At 38.3% G+C, this 21,255-nt stretch overlaps 1 protein-coding gene across 7 annotated transcripts in view; it reads right to left on the bottom strand.

Annotated features, from left to right (window-relative positions):
- adnpb (activity-dependent neuroprotector homeobox b) overlaps positions 1 to 14,812 on the bottom strand; it is a 128,941-nt gene extending 114,129 nt beyond the window's left edge. For 2 of the 7 annotated variants that reach the window (XM_039735974.1, XM_039735978.1), the window contains exon 1: positions 14,642 to 14,812. The gene's annotated coding sequence lies outside the window, so the exon portion shown is untranslated. Of the gene's footprint in view, positions 1 to 13,328; positions 13,639 to 13,958; positions 14,072 to 14,212; positions 14,519 to 14,641 lie in introns of those variants that run through there. The other 5 variants (XM_039735975.1, XM_039735972.1, XM_039735976.1 and 2 more) reach the window with 4 other exon arrangements.
- Between the last annotated feature and the right edge of the window lie 6,443 nt (positions 14,813 to 21,255).

Raw genomic sequence — 21,255 nt, 5'->3', positions numbered from 1 at the left:
CCAGACAACAGACACGGCTCCTTTTTTCTGCAAACGTTCTTCTGTGTCATCATGTCCAACTTTATCGTCTGCTACAGTTTCAGTTTCGGAATGTTCTCCTGTACATTTTCACCGCTCAATGTACATGTACTCTGTTGCATGCATGTTTAGCAGTAAAAAAAAAAAAAAGGTCCCCCCTTAAACAGCTTCCCACTGCTCTGTGTTCCCAACGTTGTTTAGGCTATTTAAACCGGTATTGCGGTATAAGAAAAACAACAACAGAAATAAAAAATGGTTTTCGGTATGAACGGTTATACCAGCACTACTTGGAACCATTGAATATTTTTTTCTCCAACATCCCATTAGCTGGAGATTTTTTCTTCTGCCTTCTCTGGCCATCCAATCATATCACTGGACTTATTATAATAATGGGACTCAAAATGAATCTATAATTGAGAACCCTACTTTATCTATTACTTCTATACATGTTTATTATGGACGTGTGTATTCTTATTATTGGCATTTCATTTATTTATTAATATACAGTATGTATTTCAAATTGATGCTTTTCTTTCTTCTTGCATTTTTTCCACTGACATCTTGTAAAGCACTTTGTGCTATATGACTTGTATGAAAATGTGCTATAGAATTAAAATGTTGTTTATGTGTGGTACACTAGAAAAGTGCATCATTTGACTGTGTTTATGTGCTATAATCAAATTTACACAGGCTTGTAAGGCCACCTTTTACAGAAGTTTCTACATTCACACTAAGATCTTTATTTTCATTTTCACATCTGCAGTCAACATCGATCTAAAGTAGCGTTAGCTCTCAGTTTAGGCATCGGGCTTCAGAGTAAAGTATGATAGCCTGCTGCAGAACACCAAGCATTTACTACAGCAAATGGTTAAAGTAAAGCAAGCATTCCTACTTGGAGCAATATACCTATACCCACTACCACAAAACAACTTATAAAAAACACAGTGACTGCACAATTGCCAAAATATGTTTTACAATACTTTTTTTTTTTAACAATACATGAACAAACAGGCTAAGCAAACTTGATCAGGGTCTCAATATAAATCCAATATAGGGACAGAACTGGCAGCCTTGTGATAGAAAACCTAAAGCTTTTGCTACAATTTCACACAACGAAAGCACATAAAGTCCAATTGAAGATGTGGCTGCATTCATGGGTAGTGAACATAAAATAAAATGAGTAGTGGCACATCATTATAAACAGAAAGGGATATGTGCAAAATGAAAGAGTGGTGGTTATTTATGGGGAGACTTCAAACTCATTCACAGAAGAAGTTTGCAACAAAAGTAGGTTCCTTCTTTTGGCTGCTCATAATGTTCAAAGTAATCCTATTGCAGTTAATAGATAATAATGATTTCCCATTGACAGTGTCTTAAGTTTTAGATATTAATTTGATTTCTTTCTTCCTCAAAATCATGCTTGGCACAGTGTAAAATGGCCCAGTGTAATTGTGCACACTTACATGCAAATGTTTGAGCTAGATTCAGCCTTGATTCACCTTCTCCAACCCTCTAGTAACAGGTGAATGGAGGGGTGTTATCAGAAATACCAATGTAGAACAATCCAAATTATTTAAATTTCCTATTCAGGAATATTATATTTCCTTGTTAATTACAATGATGAACAATGTTTCAAAAAAATACTTCATAATGGCATAACTTGTGTCATACTGAGATTTCTGTATAACTATATGAAATGTGTATGCAGACAAGTAAAGTTACAAATCTTCTGGCAGCAGTATGAGAACCAAAAAGTAAAGTGTTGGGAGTCTCAGTAAAGGCTTCCAATTACTTACTTGAACTAAATAGGCAAACAGTTTAACAAATGAGCTTTCACACAAGACAAAGTTTTAAGTGTTTCTACATCCCATGTTAAAGGTAAATCAAAAAGGAGCTCAACTTTGATAACAAATAATAAGCCAAACTAGATAAGCTATACTTCATGCTCAAACAATGGAAAATGTTAATCTAATGTTACACTTACTTTAAAAACAAACACTTTTGGACTCAAAGATTGATTTCAAAATAATCTTCTACTTTTGCATCTTATGTTTGATACAACCATCTCCAGGCAATTCAGTGCTTTATACTATAATGCTTAACATGAATGGAAAACACATTGTAAGGGTGATTTTGCTCTGTGCGGAGAATTAATAGACCTTTGATTTCTTTACAATCCTGTGGTGTCTTGTCCTTATTGTTCCTGCCTTGTTGGGATAGGTTCCAGTTTCCCAGTGAAACTGATCTGCATAATTGGATATAGAAAATGGATGGACAATTCCTTTATGCACTCTTTAATTCAGTCCTCACATTTAAAATTAGGTTTAACTTCAGTAAGAGAGACTAAGTTGGCCAAAAAATAAAGAGAATCTGGTCCAGAACAGCCTGAAACAATTTTACTGATGTTAATAAGGGTCCCAGCGAAAGCTGTGACTACACTGAGCTAGAAATGCATGATGCAAAGTCAAGTAACTTCATTGACGCCTTTGTGTGAATGTGAAAGTAAGGTATTTCTTTTCAATAATTCTAAAACTTCCAGTTTTTGACAACATACTGTAGAGACCACTTGAATGTTTTTTGCTTCTCTTATACTCTTCCTACTTGTGTGTGGAGATAAGGTAAATCACCTTTTCATAAATTAAGCCACCGTAACTTGAGTTATTATTCTAATACTAGTAAGCTATATAGAGCGTGCATACAGTGTGTGATTAAGTCCTTATCTAGCAACATTTCTCATGCATTACCTCCTATTTATAAACTAGTGAAACATGAAATCCAAAACAAATTTAGTAATAATTTAAATAAGAGGAATTTGCAGTTCAGTGTTTAACAGCTGCAAGGGTTCAACACTAACATTTCCATTGAGAGAAATACATTAAGTTACTCATTTAAAAATATTTTACACTGAAATAATTGTATGAAGATAACAATGTTTTATGCCAAAACTAAAGCCATAAGCTGTTTTGTTCAGAGTTCTTTTTCCAGTAATTTTAAGTGTTCTTTACAGTTTAAAACATACTGAAAAAATAGAATTCTATAATCTTGAAAAGCTAAGATTACAAGGTAGGAATGGTGTGATGATCACATAACTACACCATAATTCATTTAAAAGCAGTCTCTTTGATTACTGTTTTATTGTATATTCCAACTTAAATGTACAGCATATTATATATAATACAGTAATCCCTCGCTATATCGCGCTTCAACTTTCGCGGCTTCACTGTATCGCGGATTTTATATGTAAGCATATCTATGTGAATTTCCCTTTGGGATTAATAAAGTACCTATCTATCTAAATATAGAACGCAGATTTTTCGCTGCTTCGCGGGTTCTGCGGACAATGAGTCTTTTTACTTCCGGTACATGCTTCCTCAGTTGGTTTGCCCAGTTGATTTCATACAAGGAACACTATTGGCGGATGGCTGAGAAGTTCCTGTGTGCTGAATGGCTCAGCGACGGAGGGGCGAATTCGATTCCGTGGCGTTAACCAAGAAGTCTCGTCTCGCTCATTCAGCATCAACGTGTTTCGCTGTGTAAAGAGTTAACTTTTGTGCTCTTTTGTGTTTATCTTTGTGCGTAGTCAAACCCTTCATTATGGCTCCAAAACGATCTGCTCCTGCTACTGGGGCCGTGCCCAAGTGCAAATGGAAGATGTTAACAATTGCCGAAAAGGTAAAAGTTTTGGATACGTTGAAGGAAGGGAAAAGCTACACCGCTGTAGGATGCCATTACGGCATCAATGAGTCCACGATTCTTTTTATTTAAAAAGGAAGGAAAGAATATAAGATCTACGGCCGCAGTGTCCTTTTAACCAGAGAGCAAAACAAGTTGTAAGTGGTCATAATAAGGCAGTAGTCCGGATGGAATCTGCTTCAGGAATTTGGATTGAGACTGCTGGAAGAAGAACAGCAGCGGTGCTACACAGTCGCCTGAAGAGGCTCCTTTAGAAAAGCTGTAACACTCTCCTTTGTTGTGCAGTAAAATTAAACTCATCATTATCGGACAAGTCGTCGTGTCATTGTTGGTGAGTAACCATAATTAATTTTCTACTTACAGTACTTAGTACATGTACGTACGTTTAGTGTCACTGTACACACATTTACTATATACAATTTTTCTTGCATTGTACGTATTTATTGCTGGTGGCCTGTCTATCGTAATGTCTGTAACATATGTGATATCGGAGACGCTTGATATCTTTAAAATAATATTTAGGTTTTATTGTATATAAACAGTGTGTTTACATACATAATTTCAATGAATCTAAGAGAATACGAAGGGTTTATGCTGTATAACTGTGCGGGGAATACTTATAAACAGTGTGGAAGAGTTTATAAGGGCTTAAAATATATAAAAATAACCATACAAACATATGGTTTCTAATTCGCGGATTTTCATCTATCGTGGGAGGTTCTGGAACGCAACCCCCGTGATCGAGTAGGGATTACTATATACATAATGCATGTGAAAAGCAAAAAACTGCTTATGGTCAAATGTTCCATTCATATATACAGGATATGCATTCACCAACAATTTCAAAAATAAAATAGAATCATTAGCTTTAAATATAGCATGTCCATCTATATTAATATTTTTGGATAGGTGAGGCCCTGTGCAGCAAAGGCAGACATTAACTCCAATATAGCCAGAGGTAAAGTAGAGCATTATTTCACCAACATTACGTTAGCTAGGGGATTATCTACAAAACAGAACATTGCCACTATGGATGAGTGGAAATCTAAAACTGAAGCATATGCTTCTTGATTTTCTTTGCACCACACTAAGTGTGAATGAGTGAGCACATAGGAGGTGCTATACCTCTTTATCCCCCCACATTCAGGTAAAGCAGACAGAGGAACAGTACAGGAAGCACACAGTTTGCTCATTCTCAAAAAGCATGAAGGCAGAGAAGTGCACCTTGTGTTTTCTTATGCCAACATTACCTTTACATTTTCAGTAGAATGCCACATCTCTCTTCGATATCCCTACTGGTAACTTTAGGTCAATTAGCCCAGTATCTCAGGAAAATCAATGAAATAGGACTTGACAGGCATATAAAGTTTACAGTAAAGTCTTATGAACAGTAAGCAAAAACCTAAAATATAGAATATACTATTTATGAAAAGCATGTCAATCAACGACCCTAAAGCATAAAAAACTTAATATGTCAAAATTATTTTGGATTATGCAAATACAGAAAATAAGAATACAGTGATGTGAAAAACTATTTGCCCCCTTCCTGATTTCTTATTCTTTTGCATGTTTGTCACACAAAATGTTTCTGATCATCAAACACATTTAACCATTAGTCAAATATAACACAAGTAAACACAAAATGCAGTTTTTAAATGATGGTTTTATTATTTAGGAGAAAAAATCCAAACCTACATGGCCCTGTGTGAAAAAGTAATTGCCCCCTTGTTAAAAAATAACCTAACTGTGGTGTATCACACCCGAGTTCAATTTCCGTAGCCACTCCCAGGCCTGATTACTGCCACACCTGTTTCAATCAAGAAATCACTTAAATGGGAGCTGCCTGACACTTAGAAGTAGACCAAAAGCACCTCAAAAGCTAGACATCATGCCAAGATCCAAAGAAATTCAGGAACAAATGAGAACAGAAGTAATTGAGATCTATCAGTCTGGTAAAGGTTATAAAGCCATTTCTAAAGCTTTGGGACTCCAGCGAACCACAGTGAGAGCCATTATCCACAAATGGCAAAAACATGGAACAGTGGTGAACCTTCCCAGGAGTGGCCGACCGACCAAAATTACCCCAAGAGCGCAGAGACGACTCATCCGAGAGGTCACAAAAGACCCCAGGACAACGTCTAAAGAGCTGCAGGCCTCACTTGCCTCAATTAAGGTCAGTGTTCACGACTCCACCATAAGAAAGAGACTGGGCAAAAACGGCCTACATGACAGATTTCCAAGACGCAAACCACTGTTAAGCAAAAAGAACATTAGGGCTCGTCTCAATTTTGCTAAGAAACATCTCAATGATTGCCAAGACTTTTGGGAAAATACCTTGTGGACTGATGAGACAAAAGTTGAACTTTTGGAAGGCAAATGTCCCATTACATCTGGCGTAAAAGGAACACAGCATTTCAGAAAAAGAACATCACACCAACAGTAAAATATGGTGGTGGTAGTGTGATGGTCTGGGGTTGTTTTGCTGCTTCAGGACCTGGAAGGCTTGCTGTGATAGATGGAACCATGAATTCTACTGTCTACCAAAAAATCCTGAAGGAGAATGTCCGCCATCTGTTCGTCAACTCAAGCTGAAGCGATCTTGGGTGCTGCAACAGGACAATGACCCAAAACACACCAGCAAATCCACCTCTGAATGTCTGAAGAAAAACAAAATGAAGACTTTGGAGTGGCCTAGTCAAAGTCCTGACCTGAATCCAATTGAGATGCTATGGCATGACCTTAAAAAGGCGGTTCATGCTAGAAAACCCTCAAATAAAGCTGAATTACAACAATTCTGCAAAGATGAGTGGGCCAAAATTCCTCCAGAGCGCTGTAAAAGACTCATTGCAAGTTATCGCAAACACTTGATTGCAGTTATTGCTGCTAAGGGTGGCCCAACCAGTTATTAGGTTCAGGGGGCAATTACTTTTTCACACAAGGCCATGTATGTTTGGATTTTGTTTCTCCCTAAGTAATAAAAACCATCATTTAAAAACTGCATTTTGTGTTTACTTGTGTTATATTTGACTAATGGTTAAATGTGTTTGATGATCAGAAACATTTTGTGTGACAAACATGCAAAAGAATAAGAAATCAGGAAGGGGGCAAATAGTTTTTCACACCACTGTAAGTCTGGTTCTTATTTTTTTTTTCATTATGTGATCTGGTATAAGTTTGGTTCTTATTTTGATTCCTTTAAATTTATTGCTGAAGGCTCTTCAAAACAAAGCTCAAGTTCTCCAAATACATTGGCCCAAGTTCCAATAATAATGCAAAAGCTATCAAAGGGATGACTCAAATAAGGCAGTCACTCACTGATTTCAAGCTCATGTTTTCAGGAAAACAACAAGCTTATACTCGGAGCCTTACACTCTACGGGCAGCTTTTAACTTACACAAAACTTAGTTTTTATGAAAAGTACCATGTGAGAAGTATATTAAATACAAACTAACAGTGTTCAATGCATGTGAAACAGAATACAAGGCAAAAGAGAAGAAAATCTTGCAAAAACTTAAACAGCACAGTGTAAGGAGAGAAAAAAAAATACTTTTAAGAGTATAAAAAGTAAATAAAAAAAGTTTCCAGAAGTTCCTCATCATCTTATGTGAATAAACATGACAAGCAACAACTGCAAACAGATTTAATCAGCTTACAAATAAATCATTTGGAATGGAAGCTCATAATGAAAACGCATCTACTTTATGTAAATCGGAAGGATTCCACCTGGTGGCAGTGCAAAATATCTTAACGGTGAGAAAATGACTGGCATCACTGTGTTATGAATTGCCTGAAAAATCCACTAAATTCCCAGGACACCCTGCAATAGTTTTGGGTTCCCCCTTGTACACTAGTGCCATTTTAGCATTACCAAATGCCCAAACCTGCATGTCCATGGAAAGAAATCAGAGCACACTGTGGAAACTCAACAGGAAAACAAGCAAACTCCAGGCAGGGAACACCAGGGATGTGACTGACTGTGAGGCAACAGTGCTACCGCTCTGCCACTGTCCCGTCTGTACATGTATAATTCTTAACATTATTAATCATTTAAATTAACTTAATGATTTATCTATTAATGTAACATACATGCTTTAACACATTTCATCCTGGAAGTGAAATCAAGTATAAACCTAAGGATTCTAGATGTGCCTAGAACTGGAATATCAAATTTAATTTGTTGTGTGTGGCAATCGCTGCCTGCCACTGCTATCAGCACAGAAGGAAACCCTAGAAGTACATAGCAACTGGGTCAGTTTAAAGATGACGTTTACGACTTAAACTATAAGTTTAAATTTCCACAATTTCCACTTTTATCACAAGATAGACCTTTTTTTTTCTTCACCGTGTCCCTAATTGTTTTTCACTGTGGCTCAAATACACTTCTGTACATTCTGAAGCTGTTGCGAAGATGTAAAAAAAAAAAAAGACTGCACAAAAGATGGTATACGAGACCTCTAAAATGTATTGTTTCATTACAACAGGAAATATTTGATGCTTGTATTACCCATGCAAGAAATAGATGAAAAGCACCACAAACACATTTGTATGTCAGCATACAAGTTCGATGATTTGCTTTGCTTCACCACATTAAACCATTCATTAAACATTGACATAAACGCATTGATCCAGTAGGATCTGCAAAGCGGTTTGATGTCAGAGTCTTTGTTTATTATCAGAATGTGACACCATATTGTAACTTGAACACACTGCAACCGCAGATTTTTTTTTTCCTGGTACTACTATGTTGCTTTAATTTTTGAGGATCTGTCAAATGAATGCATGCCAACCATGATGCATTTGCATTCTAAGCGTGAACTATAAACTGGCCCTTAAAATATCATTCTAAGCTGTTGGGCTGTCTTCATAGTTCTAAATAATAACAAAACATAAGAGACTATAGAACACTAAATAGTTTCTTACCCTAATCAGCTTTTTGGAAGAAGAGGTAACTGGTGATGCACTAAAATGACGATGTCTATGCACTAAACTGAGTGGATCAGCATTTATAGAATACCAAAGTAACTAATAATAAAGTATTCCCACTAACGTGCTTCATAAACTGGCTTTAATTGCTATGTGAGACTGGATGGAACACCAAGGTTTCTGGTCACTGAGATGATAATTTCAAAACTGAGAGGAATTACATTAAAAACTGTAACAAGGTACTCAAGTCCCCCTCACTCTCTCAGTAATCTACTGTGAAAACTGCCTAACCACTGACACCAACCCATCACTACCAACTAGGAAGGGAGAACAAAAAAAAAAAAGTGTGTGTCACATATACCATGAGGTACATCGGTTAAAAAAAAAAAACGTGCAGAGAAAGAAAAGACCTGCAACAATATATATCATTAGGCCTAAATAAAAAAAAAATCAATTTCCAATTAATTATTTTTCATTTAAACAGTTCAGTATCAATTTTTAAAGTCTCAAGATCTTGTGAAACTCAATGCTCAATTAGTATATGTAGATTTTTGCTTATCTTCATTTTTGGCATCCAATCCAGTAGATGCCGCTAATGTACCCATTAAGGCTTCCTACAGAAAAAGCACTTTACTGATTAATCAGCACCTTAGACACTTAAATCAGATGTGTGGACTTCCTACAGATTCAAACAGTATTTTAGTAAGGAGCAACTGAATAAAAGCAAAGCCATACGTAAGCTGTAAAGCTCAGAAGTCAAGAACAGCTGTAACACAACAAATTTGAGAAATCATTTATCCCAACGCCACCGATAAACCTAAGCCAAAGGAGTACAGCCTAAACAATTCACACTGGAGATAGCAGCTAGCTCTAAGCATCCATTTAATTCACCTCATGCCCAAAAAAATAACAATCTATAGCAGTTTTTATCTTTATACAGTGGACCAAGTACAGGGATATCCTGGACAAAAACCTTCTCCAGAGTGCTAAGGACTTCAGACTGGGCCGAAGGTTTACCTTCCAACAAGACAATGACCCTAAGCACACAGCTAAAATAACAAAGGAGTGGCTTTATAACAACTCTGACTGTTCTTTAAGCCAGAGCCCTGACTTAAACCCAATTGAGCATCTCTGGAGAGACCTAAAAATGGCTGTCGACCAATGTTTACCATTCAACCTGACAGAACCGGAGAGGATCTGCAAGGAGGAATGGCAGAGGATCCCCAAATCCAGGTGTGAAAAACTTGTTGCATCTTTCCCAAGAAGACTCATGGCTGTATTAGCTCAAAAGGGTGCTTCTACTAAATACTGAGCAAAGGGTCTGAATACTTAGGACCATGTGATATTTCAGTTTTTCTTCTTTAATAAATCTGCAACAATTTCAAAAATTTTTTTTTGTCTGTCAATATGGGGTGCTGTGTGTACATTAATGAGGAAAAAAATTAATTTAAATGATTTCAGCAAATGGCTGCAATATAACAAAGAGTGAAAAATAAATTGGAAGGGGGTCTGAATACTTTCCATACCCATTGTATATACACGAGACACTACGCCGTTATTAAAAACAAGGGCTTTACACAAATGACACAGGTTTTTGAACTGCTGTATGAAATATCAATGAGAAAGCAAACAGGTCTTAATGAAGATATTAAGTAAAGCATTGCCATATCTCAGGTCAGCATAGACAGTTGCCCTAAATTACAACAGCTGAACATCCAGGACAGCAGATTCCTATGTGACAATCACATGTTACCACATTAAAAATCACTGTGTTGCACACAAGCACATTGCAAGCCAGTCACAGCGAGAGACACCTTTCTGCCTATACAGTATGCAGAGCTATATAGATGACTGGCTGTCTTTACAAAGACCAATGATATTGTATTCCCATCTTCCTAATACTGATGTTAATTGTTCATTACTAATCAAGTATTTCTTCTTAAATGTATTCTTTGATTATGCACATGTTACGAAGTCACAATGTAGATACCTTTCATGTTCTCTGTGCATGGTTAAGCAAGTTCTACAAAACCATGACTTCAAATATATAAGTGCGCACTAATTCAGTCAAGATAAAATCTATATCAAATCAAATTGGAACATTGTGAATCAAAATCAAATTGGGACATCAGTGCCAATTTCCAGCCCAACATTACAGACAATTTTCTCTATATGATTACCATTACTGACCGGTTTGACCAAAATTCTTAATAATAACCAAGTAAGATTATATGCACTCATGAAAAATGTATCAAAGAAAGTGTTCAGTTAACTTCTACTTAGTTTATAGTTACTATAATGGAGGGATAAAAGTAGAAAACAAATTATGTTAATTACCACCTAAATAATATTAAACCCATGATAAAATTCAAAATAAGTTATTTGCTGAGTGCTTCAGCATTAAACTATTTTCCAGCCTGTAGAATCAAATAACACATTTTTTAATTTGACATAAAAACTGTAATTATAAACTGTGTGGCTCAACTTTTAGAACACTGCTAATCTATAAGAATGGCTGGGTCATTTGACTAGAGCTGGTTTCTTGAGGAACTTTAAACGTCCTTCTGGCAATTTATAGTACTATACCTCTGCCAAGCCTTCCACAAAACCCAACAGAACAAACATCAAATTGTACTTTCATTTGTTTTAAAATGGTCAAAACATTCAGTAACTGAATTGTGCCTAGCAAACATCACAATGAAGAGAGAAACAGAAAATGTTCCACCTGATCTGCTGCACATTGTGCAATTACTGAGGAGTAATCATCTTCTATATTTGATGTTACAATTAAAATTAGGAATTTCAGAAAGAACAGAAATGTATTTGCTTTCGAACATTAATGAACTGCAATTGTGTCATCAATACATTTCAGGATTACTATTAACTTGAGCCAAAAAACTTAATTCAGAATTCAGTTTATTTTAATGTGTTCATCACAAAAATATCTAAAGATTTTACTGGACTGGTATTTTTCCCACACAGCACAGATTTTGTTGCTGTGCTAAAGTACAATTTCTAGATAACTGAGCCCTAGGTACCAGGATTGTTGATTGCATGTTTCAACAAGCTTCCACTGGGAGTCTGTACTCTCACAGTCCCAAGATATATTTTCATGCCAACCCTTTGCAAATACTGTACATACAGGTTGATCTTTGTGTGTGCCCTGCATCTACTTTCAGTTCCTCCTGTGCACCTCTTGCTGAAAGGCTATGGGTTATCTCCATTCAAAATAGAAAATAAGATGGATGGAAAACAATGCAGAGATGGCTGGAAAACAGGACAAAATCTGGACTTAGCAAATAAAGCAAATGTCTTAACTATTGATAAATGTCTATATGGACATGTGCTTTTCTTGCTAAGTATAAGATCTGTATAAATAAAACATCACTGTAAACACTTATAATGGTATTGAATCAACAAAATTGTTAAAATACTTCTGAAATAATTAACTTGGAAAATGTTATGTAAAGTACAAGATGGAAAAGGAAAGTGTACAAATTATACAATGATGAAAATACAGACCATCAATGATAAGAAATACAAATAAAAAATAAGTATAAATGAAAATGTGTTACTCATTGAATTTCAACTACTTTCTTCATAGAACTAGTCAAAGTTAAGACCTTGATGAATCTTTTCAAACACCTCTATGTACTCAACTTTAGAATGATTATCTGAAAAGGAAGTACAGTGCAGCAGAAGTTAAACAACTACTTTTCATTCATAAAAGTATGTATTTCTGCAGTATACACATTTATAAAAATGTTTTTCTATCTTTAAATACATGGATCATTAAGATGAATAACTAAATTGATGCAGATTATTATCCATGTATTTAAGCATTAATATTCCATGGGAACTAAAGATACATTAGGGGGAGTCAACAGGTCAGTTTTGTCATAGTAGATGGGCAGTTATTACAGTTTGTGTGCATGATTAAGGTACAAAGCACAAAAATTGAACTGTGTCCTAAAAAAGGGTCAGTTAGGTATATCTTCTGTGGGTTGCAGCTCATATGGTTTGCATTCTTGCTTAAAGCAGTAAGCTGCAAGGATGAGACACACCTACCCAAATTCACATCATTAGTATTACCATACCTTAAACATGATGTGTACAGCTGACCTGCAATTAAAGACAATGTTCAAATACTGCCTTTCACATGCTCACTCGGGCCTGTCCATCCTCCATTCCATCTGCAGTCATGTGTGCAACAAATTGCTCAGTAAGAAGGTCTCTGTTCCCCCGCTGGCAGTGGGTAGATGGCGCTGCCGAGCTGCGCATCTCTCCTTATGTAACCCAAATCATATCCCTTTAGCAGCCTCCCACAACTAAATAGGATTGCGCCCCCTATCGACTTAGATGGGAAGTAGGATTTTCTGACATGTCTGCAGCACATTTTGGGCGGAGGCATTATTATGTCCAGCAGTCAAAGGCGCTTTCGACTACATACGTATAATAGATTATTAGACGACAATCCCACCTATAACACATCTTCGTGGAAGCGGTAGAAAACTTTCCCGAGACGTCCATTAGGGAAGTGATAGCCAGTACCCAAATACGTCAAGGCGGCAGACGTATCTCGTTCAAAAATGTGCCATGAATAAAGGGGAGGCATGATGAATTCATATTCACAAAGTTCGACCGCGCCATTTTCTATGCAACGTCACGATCATCCAAAAAACGGGGATAATTACCTTTCCATTCATTAATGTTCTGTGTTCCCAATCGGCCACTACGCTCCCACTTGAATAAGCACGATGACAGGGCTAGAGGCAGGTAAAAGTAACTGAGTCGCTTAACCAGAGGCTCCCCCTTTTTTTGCTCACTCACAAGCACACGCCAAGCAGCAAAACCGCTCAGATCGAGAGCCAAAGCACAGACTGTCAAAACCAGATATTTAGATTACTCTCCTATTCAACAATCGGGGACAATACGTTAACCTCGCTCGGGAATTACTACCAACTTGCTACCGAAACGAGGTTTATTAAAACACTGCGTCGCGAATAAAAGTCATCCTCCTCCTCCTCCTCCTCTCCCCCCCCCCAACACAAAAAGGTGAAATGATGTGCGGCTTATTCTAGATGTGCAATACGTTTAAACATGTTAAATGAAACGTTAATGAAATTAAAATTCAACACCACCTAAGTAATGGAATTATTTCATATACCCCTAAATCTAAACCGAAAACGACTCAATAGCCATTGTGTACAAAACTCGCCTTTTCTACGACTAAAATCGATCTCTACTCACCTCCGGCGGTAGTCAAGTAAAAAAAGAAAACGGCGGCTCGGCCGAGGTGAAAAGGAAACGCGGGTTTTAGTTACCTTCTGGTTCCGACAGACGGTGATCTGACACACGAATATAAAAAATAATTGCACAACAGCAAAAAAAAATGCTTTTAAAACACTGCTGCAAAACGTGTGCGCTGCCCACTCGAAGACAGCAGGTCGGTTTACCTGCCGGATAGCGGGGATGCAGCCGATCCGCAATGGAGACAAAGGGCGGCCTCTCTCTCTCACACACACACACACTCTCTCCCTTTTCCTCCTCCTCCTCCTCCTCTTCCTCGCTCACTCACCCACCGTCCGCACTCCGCTGCTTCTTCACTCCGGGGAAACACACCGAGCCGAAAGAGGGAGCTCGCCGGGCTTCAGCAAGACGGCGCAGAAAAGACACTGACAGGGAGCCGCCGCTGCTCCCGCCCTTTGCTGCCTGTCAAGGTGCTGTCGCCTCTCATCTAGGCATTCAGTGGACAAGGAAATGAGGGTCTCATCAGTCTTGCGTTCTTTAGCCTCACTATATTTCTATTATAAAATTTCACCCCCTCAAACAATGCACCCCAGCCGATCCTGCCCTGACTAAAATGGCGCTCGAGAAAGAGCGGAAGTGACATATGGGTTTGATTACCATAAGGCAGAGCTTTGTCCGACAGAGAGCGGCGTTGAGCTGCTCGGCAGAACCCTCAAACCTATTCCCGATCCCCAATATCCTTGATAATGTAACTTACCCCTGCACGAGGCTACCTATGAAGAACGTCGAAAACAAGATGAGAACACTATGTCGAAAAGCCAAACCCGACCGACTTGCGTGTGAGGGCAACACTAGTTAGAAAGCAGAGAAAGGTCGGTAGGGGGCGTCCCGCGGCGGGCGGGCGCTCGCAACATTACGCATGCGCTTAGCTAGATGCTGGCGCCTTCCTCTGGCCGGGAATCGGATGTATACTGTGCCTGACAACTCTCTGGCGCTGGGGTTCAGGTGGCATGCTGTTATCACTGCGCCTCCTGCACCAGAACTACTTTTCTAGAACCCAGCGGTGTCGGGGCCGCTACACTCTGTGTGGCTGACAGCTGCGGGTGGCGTACACCCCGCCCCCTGGCGCGCGGGAGTCCCGAGGGCGGCCCCCAGAATGAGAGCTTTAGCTCACTTCCCTTTGGAGCACATCTGCTCCGGTTCCGCAGCTCGTCATGAACGACGCAGCAAGCAGGCTTGGGCTGTCTTTGCTAGAGATGTGTATCCCTTTTGAATGTGTTTTGAAGGGGAATAAAAATACGTACCATTTGCTCGTTGCCTAGAAAATTACAGGCATATCTGAACTGAACTGTGCCATATTTGTGTGAAACGCGGATCTAGGATGGCTTCTACAAACTTGGATTTGCTGATGAATCTCGTGGTCAAATGCCAAAGTGACCTCTACTGCTATGTCAATCCTTCTGGACGTGAAAAGAATAATTAGTCCCTTATGTAGTTTCTGTTGTCAGATTTGGTACCCAGTGTGCTGCACCTTCTTAAAATTATAACTTTGAATTCATTTCTTCTAGGTGAAACATGGGCATAATACAAGAAACTGGACACCAGCATAGATAGTCCAGCAGTTTGTTCCATGCATCTGGATGAAGATTATTTTCTAATCATATCATGTCACTGATGACCTGAGCCAAATAAAGCTTCTATAAATGTTTTAATAACATTTCATTCTGACCCTGCTTCAGTCCCACATGAAACTGCCATTAGAACAACTCCTTTTTACATTTGGATGTGCCAAAACAGATATTCAAATGTGAATCTAAAAGCAGTACAGTGCATGTATTGGGGTGATTTTTTCCTTTTCTTTTTTCTTTTTGGAAATTTGCTGTATTGCAGCATCACATTACAAGCACATACTATGCTTTCAAAATTGTTTAAATAATAAGCAGGATTTATAATTAACAATTGTTGTAGAGAAGGGTTATTCAAAATACCACTTTGGCAACATACCAGCAACGTTCAGAAAGGATTGTCAGCTATGTCTGTGCATGCTATGGAGAAAAAAAGAAACAAATTATTCATATTAATGTGAACTTCAGTAAGAGTCCCTCATTTATACAGTATCTTACTGACAATAGACAATAACCACATACATGAGACAGTTAGAGTGACACCTTAGCTATACCAAAAGCTGCATTCAATGACCTCTTTATCCATGCACTGTTACTCTTGTGAAGCAGGTACTCTGCAATGTTAACAGTGGCAGCCCAAGACAAAAGCAACATTTGGTTTCTTAGCAGTTTTGTTTTCTCCAGGGAGGACAGAAGTGACTTCCCCTAAAAAACATAGATGAAAAAAATACAATAAACACAAATGTTTAGTAACTTGAATTTAAACAGTAACAAAGTATTAATCAAAAATATATCATTATGTTAATTGCTGTAGAATAAGAAAATTCAAACTCTGCATGTTAGTATGAAATATTATTTATTCATATGAAAGTGCTATGTCTACAATTCAAGATGGGTATCTCCACCCGGTCATAGAAAGACCACCGAGCCACAGCCTAATCCATAATAAGATTCATTAAGCAATTAAGAGTTGGGATGGGAATAATGCACCCATCTAAACTGGTGGGAGGAACCATTGCACTACACGTCCAGACAAGTCAGAGAGCAAGACCTTCCTTCATTTATTAGCTATTTACGTGGAACCATCCTTAAATAGAGTCTTTACAATTCCTATTTCAAAGTATGCATCTTCTATAAAGATCTGCACCTAAAGTGACATTCTCTGGACTTTCATCATACACTGGAGTGGTCCTCATTTTCCCCAAGATCCAATGACTCCCTAAGACACTTCTAATTTTGTCACTTATAAAATTCTTTTTGAAAGCATGCAAGCACCAAAACTCATTTATTTAAACTGTTTGAAAAAGGTAATTATCCTTTTTGAAGTGGTCTCTGGTTGGTTTGTTATTTAACATAACGTATATAGATTTTCTTTAGCTAATATAAGATTAATTTTATCATTACTTTTCTGAACCTGCTTAAACTATTTTAAGTTTGCAGAGGACCTGAAGCTGATTCTGGAAGGATTGCTTGCAAGGTTAGTAACAAATTCAGGTCATTTTGCTAGTTAATCGCATGCTCACTCACAGCAGGTCAATTTAAAGCTTGCTGTTAGCCTAACACAGTTCTCTCTGAGATTTGAAATTTTACGCACTACCTAAATTAATTACATACATAAAAAGAAGAATGAAAAAACTGCACAAAACCAATTCCTGAGCACAATTTAAACTTAGGAGCTGTGAGTCAGCAGAGCTAACCTCTGTGCTACCATAACCACCCTTAATATAAGGTCTTTAATTCATGTTTAAAATCTTCAAAGATGAACTGTGAGTGAATGGGTCCAGCATTGTCAACATATGTAAAACCTACAAAGACACATGGGGAATATGACATCTTTGCTCAGATAAGAATAGAGACAGAATTCAGATGGTTTTCTAGAGCCATAAGGCAGCAGTGTACATACCCGTACCTTCTGACCCTACAGATTTTATTATTTATTTTTTTCTCCAGCCGTCTGGAGTTTTTTTTTTTTGTTTTTTCTGTCCCCCCTGGCCATTGGACCTTACTCTTATTCTATGTTAATTAATGTTGACTTATTTTGTTTTCTTATTGTGTCTTTTATTTTTCTATTCTTTATTCTTTTTTTCACTTTGAGCTACTGTTTGTATGAAAATGTGCTATATAAATAAATGTTGTTGTTGTTGAAAAAAGACTGATAACAGTAACATTATAATCCCTGACACTTTGCACGGAGGTTTACTTGAGTGAGATTCCCTTGTTGGCTACTAGGGGTAGATGTCCTAAAGACCAATCTTCATTTGTAATTCGCTGGGTATTTCATCCTTTTAATCACAAAACACTCTCAGCCGAGGCAGGCTCACCACATGTTGATCAGACCTGGATTTGAGTTTAAGAGCATCTGATTTTTCCTGCAGCCCAGGTGGTGTCTCCTCTCTTTAACCACAACCAGTGGGTACACTTTTTGGCGGCATCAGAAAGTGCTTTCACCGCTATCCTTTGGGCCTGCCCTCTGATTCCTGGCTCCTTAAATAATCTTGCAGTGGAAGCAGCTATGAAGCCTCTGCACCCCACCTCCATGGGGCAAATCTTTATATTCCAGCCACGATCTTCTGCTTCTAATGTAACATTTGAATAATGTAGCTTTCTCCTTTTGTAGGCCTCATCTACAGCATCCACCCATTGGACTATAAGTTCTATGATGAAGATACTGTGAGAAGATTTGGACCAGAGGATCCAATCTCAAGTTGGTCTTAGAAATTTCTATTGGGAAAATGATTCTCTGGCTTAAGTCTACAAACATTTCTTAGTCTCTGGCTGCGTTTAGGAGGCATGGTTCTTGATGACAGAGATTTGCACTGTGTCTATTCCTTAATTTCTGAATGATGCTGTTAGTTGTGGAAATGTTGTCTGGGCATTGAATGGCATGGCATTTATTATTTTCCTTCTGCCTTCAAAATTAGCTGCCATATCCCTCAACACTTGGTTGTTATGCCAAGTGTATCACCCTTGTGTTAGGATGATCTTACACCCAACCAAGATTTACTTGATGTTTGCAGGACATGAACACAAGGGGCAGGCTGGATCCACCCCTAACCACTGATGTAGGTTCATGGGAAAGGGCAGAACATTGGAGGTGGCTCTGATGGTAAAACTGGCTCTGTTGGAGTATAAGCTCCACATATCTTTCCATGTCAGTGTCCTCTTCTCAAACCCTTCCCTCCTTGTCCATTGGCCTTGCTAGGCTTGTAATATGACTTTTGTACCCCTTTGTACCTCCTCTGGATGCAACCAACTGCTGCCATACATCTGGGCTCACCTTTTTCCAGGTAGGTGTTGTTCCACGGCCAAATTCTCCTTTCCCTTTTTGGACATAGCCCACAAATCTATAAGTTTGAGGGCAGATTTTGCATCCAATACTGCTGCGGCTAGCGATTGTTACCTCCCTGTTACTAGGGTTGCTGCAGAGCCTCTCACAGCAGAGTATCTGGATTCTGTAAGTTTTGTTTCCACACTTACTTTGGCACATCCAAACTCTTTCACAAGTCTAGAGATTGGTAGTGAAAGTACTCCATTTCAATAGAACCCTTTGCTGCTGAGGCATCTTGGCAAGCTAAGCCATTGCCTTATTTAATCATGCCTGTGCATGAGTTGGGGTTAGGTTTCCCACTCTCCAACCACTTACGTGCTACCCCGGACACTGAGTTACACTGCCATAATAAATGCTGTCAGAGAGATGGTACAGCCCTCCATGATGCTCGCTTCCAGAACCTGCCACACAGTGATGTCATTCTTAGTTGTAACACAGAACTGGAACTCACTGAAGTAAGCCTTGACTATCTGTGTGGTGACTAATGGGACATGAAAAAAACTGAAAGCAGTCCATTGTACTTCATGGAGCACAGAGCCATAGGCATTAGCAAAGACCCAAGAACACTACATGTAGTTTCTTTTCTTTCTTGGCCATTTGCAATTGGTGCCAGATGACATTTACATCTTCAAGATATCCTGAGAAACCACATATCCCTGCTTTCTGCACTGATGTATCAACAAAGTTATTACCCAGCAAGAATATTGCAAGGTATTAGCCCACAATCCTAAAAAAAAATCTTTCCTTCCATGTTCAGGAGACTGATCTGCCAGAATTTAGCAATGGTTGTGGAGTTCTTTTCTTTGGGAATCAAAATCTCTACTGCCATTCTCTATGCCATAGGAATAATTCCTTTCCCCTATGCCACTTTCATTAGCTTCCAGTGATATTTTAGGACTCCTAGGGTATTCTTATAGAGACTGCAAAGGACAGCATTTAGCCATGTAGTAGATGCTGATCTAGTCCTCTTCACTGTATTTTTCACCTCATTCCATGTAAGAGGCTTTATATCCATCTTGTACTCAGGTGAATTAATTGGTGGCATGTCTTTTTAAGTAGAAACTGGCTCCTTCCTCTGATTGTCTCAGTAGGTTTTCTTTAGATGCTCATCCAGCTTCCTTACATAAATTTCAAATGATCCACTGCTTTTGTTGTCAAAGAGGCCCTTTACACACCTGTAAGGGTATCTATGGAAACCAGCTCTTGTTCACTCTTTCTTCTTCTGTTTCAGTCTCATGCATTCTGCCCTTCATAATGTTGTAAAGCACAGTTTTAATTACACCTGCAATACCTCCAATTCCTTTCTCCCATCATGGCCTTTTTCAACTGTTTTTGCAGGCTTATTTTCTCCTTCACACGTCTTTCAATTTCCTTTTGTCTCCTAGACTTGGTCTGGGATGCTGCATCATTCCTTTGTTTCCTTAGCCTCACATACTGTATCTGTCTGCAACATAGTTGTAAATGACGTCTCCCATCTTCTCCAGTTTTTTTCTACCCCTTCTTTCATGGCTTCAAGAATATCAATAAGGTCTTTGTTGATGGTCACCCACTCTTTCCTCTGACGAGATTTAAGCCACATGATTTGAGCCTTCAATCCCTCGATCTTTCTTTTTATTACTGTCCATGGTTGGTTGGGCTCTGAATTTATCCCCCTTGATTGATCTATACTTGGTTGAGCTTCAGTTTAGGTTCTCATGCCCTTTGGACTGCGGTGATTATCCTGCCATTGGGGTTCACTCAACTGATTTGCACTACTTCTTAAGAAGTAATGGTCAATGCAAGGCCCTTCATACACTCTACTCAAGCACTTATTTCTGTCTTGGTGGATTTTAATGTCTTTCTTTGATGTTATATTTATGCATTTATACAACCACAGGTACAGCATTGTAGCTATTACCCAGCTGGAGCTGTTGATCTGTCAGGTACTCTGCTAACTGTCTGAATCATTGTTGCTTCCGTTCCTAGGGCAGTTACCAAGTTGTCTGCCAATGTGGGGGTGACTCTAGCTGATTCTGGAGATATTCTTTATCTTGGGTTTCCTATAGTAATTGATGGGTGGATTTATCATAATGCCATGCTGGCATGAGTTGCTAGAACATGCTAGCTCCCGTATTCTGAGTATATTATGTCTCATCTATGCATTTATCAAAACCACATCATCCAATTTTAGGATAATGTGAAATCAGGCTATCAGCATCAGGCACAATGCAGGACCAACTTTAGTAGGGCATAATTCGGTATATAATAGTAATGAAGAATAGATTCCAAAATATGAAGATAAAGATATTATTAATTATGGAAATATATTGGACATTGCATTCAAGATCAAAGTGGACAATGATTATTACATATTAAAACAGTTTCAAAATGCCATCTATCTTGTAACCTTGCGTTGTATGAAAAAATCAGGTTGATATT

The sequence above is a fragment of the Polypterus senegalus genome, chromosome 14 (genome assembly GCF_016835505.1).
Source record: "Polypterus senegalus isolate Bchr_013 chromosome 14, ASM1683550v1, whole genome shotgun sequence".
Lineage (NCBI taxonomy): Eukaryota > Metazoa > Chordata > Cladistia > Polypteriformes > Polypteridae > Polypterus > Polypterus senegalus.
Note: the sequence above shows the minus strand (reverse complement) of the source record. Positions and strands in the feature narration are given on the sequence as shown.